We start from the raw sequence: 11,999 nt of genomic DNA, 5'->3' as shown, positions 1-11,999 counted from the left end.
CCATATCCTGACAGACTTCTGCATTTATATGTTAAGGGTAATTTGAAAAACAGCTGGGTATCTTGCAGTGCTGCTGTGGAAAACACTATTCTAGGGTTACAAGCACTGTAGTGCTTCAGTCAATCCCTTAATTGCCGAATACACCGCGGGCACTCAGCACATCTTGACGTATAGCGACATCAGGTGCATTTAAATGTTGTTTCTTCCAAAGTGACTTTGAAATGGCCCTGTATTTCATTTGTTAACTTACCAATTGGATTCAACAAGTAATTGAACGTCCTCAATCACAAGATTTACCGCAAGATATAAAATAAATGAGATTTACAAGGAGATGTAGAGCTTCACAGAGCTTTATTTACATGCACACCATTTCTTATACAAACTAGAATACAATTCAAAATGGAATACACTGGGACATATACCCACTAACATCAAGTAGAGAAGCAATTACTACTGAAGTTCAAAAGGGGAAGGTTATAAATCAAGTTTGACATGTTATTTATTATTAAGGTAGTATATTCTTCTCTTTTCCGGCAGCCTGTTTGTGCTAAGGACAATAAGGACAGCTCTTGTCATTTTTTTCTTTTTTTTAATATATTTTTTTAATAAACATGGTAATTAAGAGCAATGCTCTTAACATTTGCGTGAACCATGTTACACTGACAAAGCTTATAGTGCATTTATTTGAATTGCTGATGTGCAGCATTATTAATTTCTATGTTAATGTTAAAATCTTAATTTCAGTCCCTGATCCTGTAATGAGAGAGAGAGAGCGAGAGCGAGAGCGAGAGCGAGAGAGAGAGAGAGAGAGAATGAATTCTAATCATTGTATTACATAATAAAAAGTTTCCTAACATCACAAAGTAAACCCATGGGTAGTTTCCACGACAGCTCTCGCACACATCCTTAGGAACAATACACTTGGAGACCTAGAGCTGTCACCTCTGTGGCACACAACCGAGTACAAACCCTGCTCTACTCTCTCCTGCTGCCTAAACCCCAGTTACAGTTGTTTTTTTAGAATCAGCTTTTAAGTGTAGAACTAGGCCTGGTCTCTTAAAACTGGAGAGCATCACAAACACGGCTTAAATAATTATGAATCCTGCTGCCCGTTCCCCTCCCCCCAGGATATTTTATTGACACCATTATTAGCAACATGTAATACAAATATCATGGAATGAAACCTGTGATAGAGCAGGGTTATGAGTTTTAGAGCGGCTGTATATTAAGATCCATCATAGTTCATTAAATAGACCTCTAGGAGTCTTGTGACTGTATGTTCAAGGCTATGTGACCATTATACATAATCAGCCTTGGTAAGAATTGGGAGCGACTGAACCAGACAGCACCATTGTTCAAAGGAAACCAACGTGTGTTTTTCTTTTTTAAAACATAACTTTGTGGAAATAAGTCCTTTTCAATATAAAAAGGATGGCAATGTGTTTGGTACTCATGACACAGGCTGGGAACTCTACCCCACCCCTTTCCTAATCTTGACTCTTACTTGGGATTATACTACCTTAATAACTGATGAAAACAAAACTGATTTTTAAAAAATTTAAATTCCACAGTCGCATTAATTGTTGATATGCTAGTATTCTACCCACACATTAGCACATAAAGCACACGTTCAGTGAATGGCTTGATGAAAAAGATGAAAGGTAGGTAGGAGTTAGGGAGAGGAGGCTTGTATATATAAAAAGGAACAAGTGTTACAGGTTACAAGATTTCATAAGGAAAAGCCATGATGTCGTGAAGTGTTACTTCAATGCTACTTCTCTTGGGGTCAGTGATGGAGGTACAGAGGAGTTGGGGGGGTATTTTCAACATCACTCAGGTTATCAGTGCGGAGACTAGTCATGCATTACACTTTGGGGTGCACTGCTAATGCATTTACGTACCAGCCATGCATAATGATCTGCCTTTGATTCATATTAAAACAGAATACGCATTACATTGTCTTATCAAACAAGAAACTTCCACAATCTACTCCACAGAAGTATGTTTAAAATGATTGGAATTCTGAGCTGCACTATAAGTTGAGCTGTGTTTATGTTACTGGCAGCCATTATTTTTTATCAATTTCTTTATTTGCCTCTTACACATGACACCAGATTTTACTCTGTGAAATATGCTAATGTCAGTTCTGAAAAATTCCTGGCGGATACATAATAACGCAACGCTAAAGGACAGAATAATGTTAAAAAAATAAATAAATAAATGAAGAGAAATGTCTGTGGCATTTCGATTTATGCTTAATTCTGTTTGTTTTTGTCATACAGGAAGGCAGTCTGCTTCTGTAAAAGAAGATACGCAGACTTTATAATTTTTTTACTATAATTTCTTATTTGTCTTAAATGGAAATAAAAAGAAAAAAAGCTAAAAACCCCACTGCTGCTGATGTCCACAGGTGAAACACCCTGAGTGGTTGCATATATGAAAGTCCCTAATTCACACACAAGTCAACTCTCAATTAAAACTATGGGTGTTTATTTATTTATTTATTTATTTATGTGTTATATATTTGGCTGCCAGCATCTCCTACATGTTCAAGTAATTTGGCAATATACAAGATAGCTTATCATTTTTTTTTAAATAGAATGGCTTCCAGGCGGAAAACTATAATCCAACGCTGTCATGTGACCTCTCATTTATTTTTAGTTAATCAGTATATCTACCTGGTCACCTGGGAAAGAACAGGCCCGAGACAGACCGAACACTGTTTAGCACCTTCCAAGGTGTAGCATCATATTCAACGCTAGATCAGGTTTTGGCTACATATTATATTGTACTGAGTCAGCAAAGCCTTATTACAGGCAGTCCCCATTCCTTAGCACTTCATTAGACCAGACAGAACCTTGACAAGACTGGTACAGTAACACACACACACACATTTATAATCTGTCCTGAATTCAGTGCTTGTGAAAGATGTACCACGAGGGGAAAAATAAAAAAAAAAAAGAATGAAAGAAACAATATCAAACAGGGATGCACCATTTTTGAAAAAAAACAAAACAAAACAAAAAAAGTTCTCCATTAAATCCATTCTTGGGTCTTGCATCACTTCATTATAATAAATCTCAAGGCGCCAGGTCTTGAAGGCTTGCAAGACAGGTCAATCCAGTCAACTACATTGATTTCTCCTTTCTTCTGTCATTTAAATTTACCAATGCACTCTTCTCTGAGTTGGCCAGAGTGCAAAGGTAATTGTTAAAATGCGGCTGACAAAAACGTTACACATTAAACACACACAAAAAAAAAATGAGGAAAGTAAGAACTAAAACACCCCAGAAACCACTTTATAAGGTAATACCACAGCACAGTTTGTTTTTTTTGTTTTTTTTTTTTTTTTACACAAATTACTGTACTGTAAAAGGCTACAATATAGTTGCAAGTTACTTTCTTTTAGCAATATATCTCTCTACTGTAGGTGCATGTTTTTGTTTCTGGTTGTCTCAAAGATTGCATACGTTTGAAATAGGTTGCTTTATGGATTTTTTGCTGGGAACTTCATTTAGACTGAATAACAGATTTTCTGTTAACTGTGTCTCTTTGTTACGTAGGGACAATGACAAGATTCTCAGAAATTGTGTTCTGTAAACAGACTACTATCCACGTCGTGCTGACAGTTGATTTGGCAAAGGGTACTGTGGTGGGTCTTCCATCACATTCTGGATCTATGAAAAAGAAAAAAAGGATTGCATTAAATTGGTAATTAGAAATAAAACAGAAGTTCTATGACCACCACATGCCATTTTTCAAGGAACAATAGTATATTCTTACATATGCCCTGCTTTTACAAGAAACAAATGTTTATAAAAAAAAATGTACCTCACAATTTTTGACAAAACGTTCTAATGTGCTAATGAGAAGACAGGGTCAACTTGCAATAAACCTCCATTTACATTAAAGGGATAATTTATATTCCTAATGAAATAATTTATTTCATGTATATTATCATGTAAAGCAAACTGCTTCTGAAAAGCCTCCTCAAGGCTGATTGCGGTGAAAGGAGCACCACAATCTGTTATCCTTTACAGTGTGATATGAAAGGCCTTTTCAGAAGCAATCTTTAATAGAACAGTTAGTCAACATAAAAAATAACGATTTACAGAACTACAATACAGAATGACAGAGAACATATGACAGGATATTAAACAGGTAGGAAAATACATGTTAAAGACAATGTAGATGTGTGACAAAGTGCCCGCCCCTGTGTGTATTTTCTGTGTTATATGTTGTATGTTGCGTGTGTTAATGTTGGTGTATAGTCATTGGTACATGGGATATAAATGGGTGTGTGCAGCACGAGTATTTAAATTGTATAATTATATTTAGGCACGGGATTGCACTTCACGTGCATTTAAAGTATGTAATAATATGTGAGCACGGGGTTGCACGTAATTCATTCACGTGCTGGGATTCAAGTGAATAATTAATTAGTAATTGAATCCCAGCACAACAGTATATATAGACACATTTTCATTCACTCGTGGTTGTGTGTCCAGGGCGAAGGAACGGGAGAGAGTGAGGAGATAAAGTAAAAAGTAAGCGAATTGCTATGTGGTACGTGTTTGTTTATCTGTTTATTTTGACGTAAGTGCCGTGTCCTGTTTTGTGTTCAAACCTTTTATTTTCTGTTCTGTCAATTAATTATTAAATGCTGAGCGCGATCACGCGCTCAGCTTCACCAAAACCACAAGTCTCTGTCGTTTTATTTCCTGGATCTGGTCTGACGCCACCCACTCCGGCTGTCTTTGTGACAAGATGGTATAAAGTATCCCTTTCATAACTACTGTATGTTACACTGAGTATCTAGTTGCCTTTAGCGACCTGTAAGACTATATGAAGGAGATGTCAACAACACAAGAGTTTTGCATCTACAGTCCTGAGCAACAAAGGCATTACTTGACCTTTGCCCTCAAAGAGGCCTTGCTCTCCACTGTATTGAAAATATGAAGTGGGCCTTTCAAGGATTAAACCCTCCAGGCTGTTTGACACAAATCAATACGTTCAGCACTACCGTCAATCACTGGCCTGTTGTTGTGCGGGTTACTTGGTGCTCTCAATCTATGTAATCTAGGAGACCACAAAGAGAAAACGGACAGTACTGCTGTGTATTTCTTAAGGGCGTCTTGCAGAACATCTGCTTAAATCAATAGCCTCCATTTGCTTCCATTTCATGTAAAGAAAGAAGACACACATGAAAGGCAACTGACGGATGCTTTCCACGCAGGCACAGTCGTGTGAAAATGATTTTTTTCCATGTGCTTTGAATGTATACTCCCTCTGCTCTGGGACTATGAGTGCTGAACATGCACGTGCTGTAGATTAGATCAGATTAGATTAGATAGCAAGAGATGGGTTTATCAGCAAAGGTCCTTGAAATGATTGTACTGCTCTGCAGTGGTGTGAGTGTGTGTGTGTGTGAACCTTTAATGAATCCATATTCACTACACAACCAAATCATTTTTGTGATTAGCAGTATCATGCCAGGAAAATGTATTAAATGGCTCGTAGGCAAAAAAGGTTTTTGCAGCAACTCCTATAACATTATCCAAATATTTCCTGCTGATCCCTTTGTTTTTTTATTATTACACTCTATGGTGACTCATGTTAAGAGCTGGGCGGAGACTGATCAAGAGCTAATGAAGAAGGTAATGAAGCAGCCCTCTGAGCCCTAGGAACCTGGTCCAAAGAGACATGCTGTAATCCAAATAGTTTCCAATGTGTTGTGCTGTCGGTGTAAGTACAGGACATGCAATCTTGCAAGTGTACGTAAATGGTAGTCACATAAGTCTTTCATGTGTCAATGTATCAGAACTAGCCGAGCAGCATTTATGGTACCTCCAGTAGTATGATCATTAACCTGTTAGCTGCTGTACATTGCACTGATGGCTTTATTTAAATACATACTTCTTTTACATCTGCATTTTCATAATATCTACATCAACATGATCATATTCATGAAGCATTTAAATAAATTAAATGTTGATTTTACAAAGCTTCAGATGAAGAACTGGGGAGTTCTGTATGTCTCAAAGTATCTAAATACAATGCAGTTTACACATCTACAATGAACTTTCATAAAGCTGTCACAAGCTAACAGATATCAGAATCCTGGAACTGTGTCTAGGATGTGCAACACCACCAAACATACTTCAGCCATGACAGCCATAACAGAAGTATAATCGGCATACCCCGATAAAAGTTTACCATGGTAGATTTGCATGCTAATTTACCCCATGCATTTTCCATACTTATAATTTACCTTAGATTACCTTTTTTTTTTTTAATATGCTTTACCATACCTCTCTTTACAATCCTTACCTATGCTGTACCATGATTTCACTATGCTTTCTTACACTTTGCTATGGTTTTACTATGGGAAACTTTTAAAAGGGTACTACAGTATTTCAAGCCTCTGTTGAGAGTCAAACCTCAGGTTTTTATTCAGAACTTGACTGCCTGTAAATATTATACAACTTGCACTAAAGAGGAGTCTTTGTAGACATACAGTACATGAAATTCCATTTCTCCTGGCCCTTGTTCACATGCCCATGTGACGGTTTCTTACAACGTCTTAGCTAAGAAGTTGTAACTGTGTAAGCTGGCATTGCTCTTCCGAGATAATGCCTGTTGCAATTAACCAGTGAATTAAGGCTAAGGGTGTTCAGGATCCCAAGAATAAAGTCGCAGGGAACTTGGGGACAGCATTTAGTCATCAGCAGATGCAAGCTTTAAAAAACAAGAAGGTCTAATGATCTTTTCTTTAATGTTAATGTTTTTTTGTAGAACTCAATAGGATTTACAGACTAATACCTAGTTTTTTGTTGTAAAACTGATCCCTGATCCCCTTTCAAATTGCAGACCCTTAATGATTCTGTCTGCCTGTCACACTCTACATGGGTAAGAACACACATGCCTTGAATTTTCCCATCTTCTCCTAACTTTTATCATAGACTCATAGCCTTCTACAGACCTTTCAATTTACATTAACCACTCTCACATAGGACAGAATAAGCCTATTGTATTACTATTATATTGAAGACATTGTGTAGTTACTGTATTTAGCAGATTGAAAATAATACAATGTCAATGTGTGTAACAATCTAGTATATTGTGTTTATAAGCCAGCCTCAAAAGCCCAAGGTTGTATTAGCATTACAACCTGTGTTTACCCTTACAAAGAGCTGCTGTTTCTGAAAACAGAAATGGAAGTTGTTTTTTTAACAAGGGTAAATGTCATATCAGTGACTGGTATGTAAAGGAAGGTAAATTTATATGTGAAAAATATAGGTATATCTAGAGGATAAACCGTACAGTAGTAAAAAGGTTAATTTCTGCTGGATACTTCTGTAATGGAACTTTATTGAAAGTACCATAAAATATACACAGTATGAAGTCAATACCTCAGTGTTAGGTCTTTATCACCTGGAAAGAAAAAAAGTAATATGACCCCAATATGACACCCATCTTAGTCTTTGAGATATCAGAAGTTGTAGAAGCGTAGCTGTTGACGGATTTGCAAAAATATGTATGCATAGTTACTTAATCCAAAATACTGCAGTATTTGTAGGGGCAGGTGCTAGCCAGATCTTTTAAGAGTTTTTTTAGGCCAAGTAATACATAATAAATGTGTTCCTCCAAGGAAAAGAGGAGCTGAACTTTATTGGGTTTTGGGAGAAAGGGTTAAAAGAACAAAATGAAACAGGCCAAGATCAGAAAACTGATCTGTGATGGCTGAGGTAACCAAAACAGCAAAGCCACTTAGACTAGATAAACAAATCTAAAAATAAAAGGGTCACCTTTACACACACTCTTTGCGCTGCTTTCTTCTTGTCATATAAATTATTTAAGAGGAACAAGAGAAAAAAATGGTTAGTACAGTGTTTGACGAGTGCATCTACGTGCAGGCCCTCAGCCTGATAGAGTTAACACAGTTGGCAACAAACCAATGACTGTGATCTCATTCCATGCTAGTAATTAAAAAAAGCAACATCCCAGAATGCAATGTTGAAGATTTACATGTGGCTTGGAAGAAACAACAAACTAACATTATTCTGACAGTTTAGATCTAAAGGACACATTGCTAAACTAATTAGTGTCAATAATCAGTCAAACTATTTAAAGCCCTGTTCATACTTGTATTGGAACGATGAGTTTCAGTTAGAATATACCAATACGATACCACTTTCTGTCCAAAATCACTTTTCAATACCAGTACAAGACCAATACTATCCATATCCATATACGTATCCATATTTAAACTGGTTTATATCAAACTTGTCCACATTTAAGCAGTATTGCGTGCAAAGTGTTGTGAGATAGAGCTCGGGAGAAGATTTTCTATTGACAGTCAATGTTGGATTGAGCTGCTTTGAACTTATTTTATCGATATTTAAAAATATAAAAGACACTTGTGAAGTCTATTTTACTCTTGCCCAGGGTGTCTTGACGAAAAACACAACCAGTGGTATAGATGACATACCGTAATCTATACAAATATGCACTCTTCTGAACGCAGTACCAGAGATGGCACGTGTGCAGAAAACAGAGATGAGTGTTTCACACAGTACTAGAGTCGACGGGTGCAATTATAAAACAGAGATGAGCGTTTCACACATTTATTGGTATTGACCGTCAGTTTTTAAGTGTTTTACTACTGTATCTTATCCATAAATATATATATAAAAAAAAACAATACATTAATTAAACAAGCATGCCGGAAGTAAAGGCGAAGTTGAGAATCTTGGTAATAAAAAGTAACCTCTGTGTAAGTGTGCGCATGCCTCAGACTCCTCCATTCCGTTGTCATGCCGATCCTCCTGTCCACATTTGAACTGCTCCGAGTCATATCTTGCCTGGGTTTCGTATTGATATAGTTATACCGGTACGACGCTGGTAACAACTCCAATGTGAACAGACGTTGCAATACTGTTCCGCATCAATACCGGTATAAAAATGTAAGTGTGAACAGGGTATATGTTTCAGGATAATGTTTAAAATATAAATAAAGATTAACCTGTTTTATATCAGCAGGATACAGTTCAGTTACAAAACACCAACGTCGACAAAATGTTCTTCTTTAACATAGTCAGTCTTATACAAACACACACAAAAAAACACCAAGTACAATGCCTGACAGTTCTCATCAGTCGACAGTTAATCATACAAAATGTATTTGTCCTGTAGTAAACTATATGCATTTGTTTAAATGTAAAGAATGACTAAATGTACAGTATTAAAACACTGCTCTTTAATTCACTGTTAGGTTTCTTTCTTTTTTTTCTCAGACTCGTAATGTGCTGTCCTAGGCAAACATGAAACCCACCTTATATCATGAATTATGCCTGTACGGCAATCATGATATAAAACTGTATTAAAACTTTGTGCAATGTCCTGAATATGTGTTGGTGCGACTCTACATACACTATATAGAGAGTGCTGTGGCGTTCTTTCCTCCAGTCTTTAGTAAGTCAAGTGAAAAAAAAACACTTTTATAAAATGGGTTTCTTAAAAAAAATTGCTGCTTTTGTATTGTGTATACTGTTATTTAAAGGTCTGATTGTGGCAGTTGTATGTGTGACATGCAATACAAATGTATTGCGGTTTGTTCTTTTTTCTGCTATGTACGTTACAGTGCATTACGATACTTTAGTGTAAAAAGCGTTATATAAATGCAATAAATAAAATAAATAAATAAATACAATCCTAAAGAAAACAAAAATCACCATTAGGTCCAAATAAACTTGCCGTAGCCTTTAACCCTATATTGACAAAAGAATAATGGTGTTTTTTAATGTTTCTTTCCATTGGTACTGCATGCCCCAAACACTAGTTTATGTCTCCACCACCACTACACTTTGAACTTAAAATAAAATAAAAACAAACTTAAAAATGGAACGTTGCCTGAATGTAACTTAAGAGAATATAGGGTTAAATGGAGCTCTTGAGAATACTGTACACATGCCATTAATTCTGATTTCCGTAGTACGAAAATGCTGGTAATTATACATACATATATATACAGTATATACAGTGCCTTGCGAAAGTATTCGGCCCCCTTGAACTTTGCGACCTTTTGCCACATTTCAGGCTTCAAACATAAAGATATGAAACTGTAATTTTTTGTGAAGAATCAACAACAAGTGGGACACAATCATGAAGTGGAACGAAATTTATTGGATATTTCAAACTTTTTTAACAAATAAAAAACTGAAAAATTGGGCGTGCAAAATTATTCAGCCCCCTTAAGTTAATACTTTGTAGCGCCACCTTTTGCTGCGATTACAGCTGTAAGTCGCTTGGGGTATGTCTCTATCAGTTTTGCACATCGAGAGACTGAAATTTTTGCCCATTCCTCCTTGCAAAACAGCTCGAGCTCAGTGAGGTTGGATGGAGAGCATTTGTGAACAGCAGTTTTCAGTTCTTTCCACAGATTCTCGATTGGATTCAGGTCTGGACTTTGACTTGGCCATTCTAACACCTGGATATGTTTATTTGTGAACCATTGTAGATTTTGCTTTATGTTTTGGATCATTGTCTTGTTGGAAGACAAATCTCCGTCCCAGTCTCAGGTCTTTTGCAGACTCCATCAGGTTTTCTTCCAGAATGGTCCTGTATTTGGCTCCATCCATCTTCCCATCAATTTTAACCATCTTCCCTGTCCCTGCTGAAGAAAAGCAGGCCCAAACCATGATGCTGCCACCACCATGTTTGACAGTGGGGATGGTGTGTTCAGGGTGATGAGCTGTGTTGCTTTTACGCCAAACATAACGTTTTGCATTGTTGCCAAAAAGTTCGATTTTGGTTTCATCTGACCAGAGCACCTTCTTCCACATGTTTGGTGTGTCTCCCAGGTGGCTTGTGGCAAACTGTAAACGACACTTTTTATGGATATCTTTAAGAAATGGCTTTCTTCTTGCCACTCTTCCATAAAGGCCAGATTTGTGCAGTATACGACTGATTGTTGTCCTATGGACAGAGTCTCCCACCTCAGCTGTAGATCTCTGCAGTTCATCCAGAGTGATCATGGGCCTCTTGGCTGCATCTCTGATCAGTCTTCTCCTTGTATGAGCTGAAAGTTTAGAGGGACGGCCAGGTCTTGGTAGATTTGCAGTGGTCTGATACTCCTTCCATTTCAATATTATCGCTTGCACAGTGCTCCTTGGGATGTTTAAAGCTTGGGAAATCTTTTTGTATCCAAATCCGGCTTTAAACTTCTCCACAACAGTATCTCGGACCTGCCTGGTGTGTTCCTTGTTCTTCATGATGCTCTCTGCGCTTTAAACGGACCTCTGAGACTATCACAGTGCAGGTGCATTTATACGGAGACTTGATTACACACAGGTGGATTCTATTTATCATCATTAGTCATTTAGGTCAACATTGGATCATTCAGAGATCCTCACTGAACTTCTGGAGAGAGTTTGCTGCACTGAAAGTAAAGGGGCTGAATAATTTTGCACGCCCAATTTTTCAGTTTTTTATTTGTTAAAAAAGTTTGAAATATCCAATAAATTTCGTTCCACTTCATGATTGTGTCCCACTTGTTGTTGATTCTTCACAAAAAATTACAGTTTCATATCTTTATGTTTGAAGCCTGAAATGTGGCAAAAGGTCGCAAAGTTGGGGGCCGAATACTTTCGCAAGGCACTGTATATATACTCAAAGATCACAGTTTGACAGTAAATGAGTAACATGCAGTAACCATATTGTGCAAGTGATGCCACAAAACTAAAAACTATTTGTCTGTCAACGCTATATTTAAAAGCAATCTTTAAAAAAAAAAAAAAAAAAAAAAAAAAAAAACAACAAGCTTATGCTCTTCAGGCAATGCAACCTTGTTTTTTAGATGCAGACATGTTGTGACATGTCTCTTAAAAACAAAGAAAAAGTACTTTTGTCTTGACTATGAGCGTGAACAAGCTGACATATCCTGCAGGAAGCTAGGCATCTAGTCTTGTCAGCTTAACCTGAAAAAAGTTTGGACCAAT

The 11,999-nt window shown here is 37.0% G+C and overlaps 1 protein-coding gene across 3 annotated transcripts in view; it reads right to left on the bottom strand.

Moving 5' to 3' along the window:
• Nucleotides 1–334: 334 nt before the first annotated feature.
• LOC117411026 (forkhead box protein O3) overlaps nt 335–11,999 on the bottom strand; it is a 66,743-nt gene continuing 55,078 nt past the window's right edge. For all 3 annotated transcript variants that reach the window (XM_059025676.1, XM_034018033.3, XM_034018032.3), the window contains one exon: nt 335–3,677. The gene's annotated coding sequence lies outside the window, so the exon portion shown is untranslated. The remainder of the gene's footprint in view (nt 3,678–11,999) is intronic.

Source organism: Acipenser ruthenus, chromosome 6 (genome assembly GCF_902713425.1).
Source record: "Acipenser ruthenus chromosome 6, fAciRut3.2 maternal haplotype, whole genome shotgun sequence".
Taxonomy (NCBI): Eukaryota; Metazoa; Chordata; class Actinopteri; order Acipenseriformes; family Acipenseridae; genus Acipenser; species Acipenser ruthenus.
This window is presented reverse-complemented; position numbering and strand designations above follow the sequence as displayed.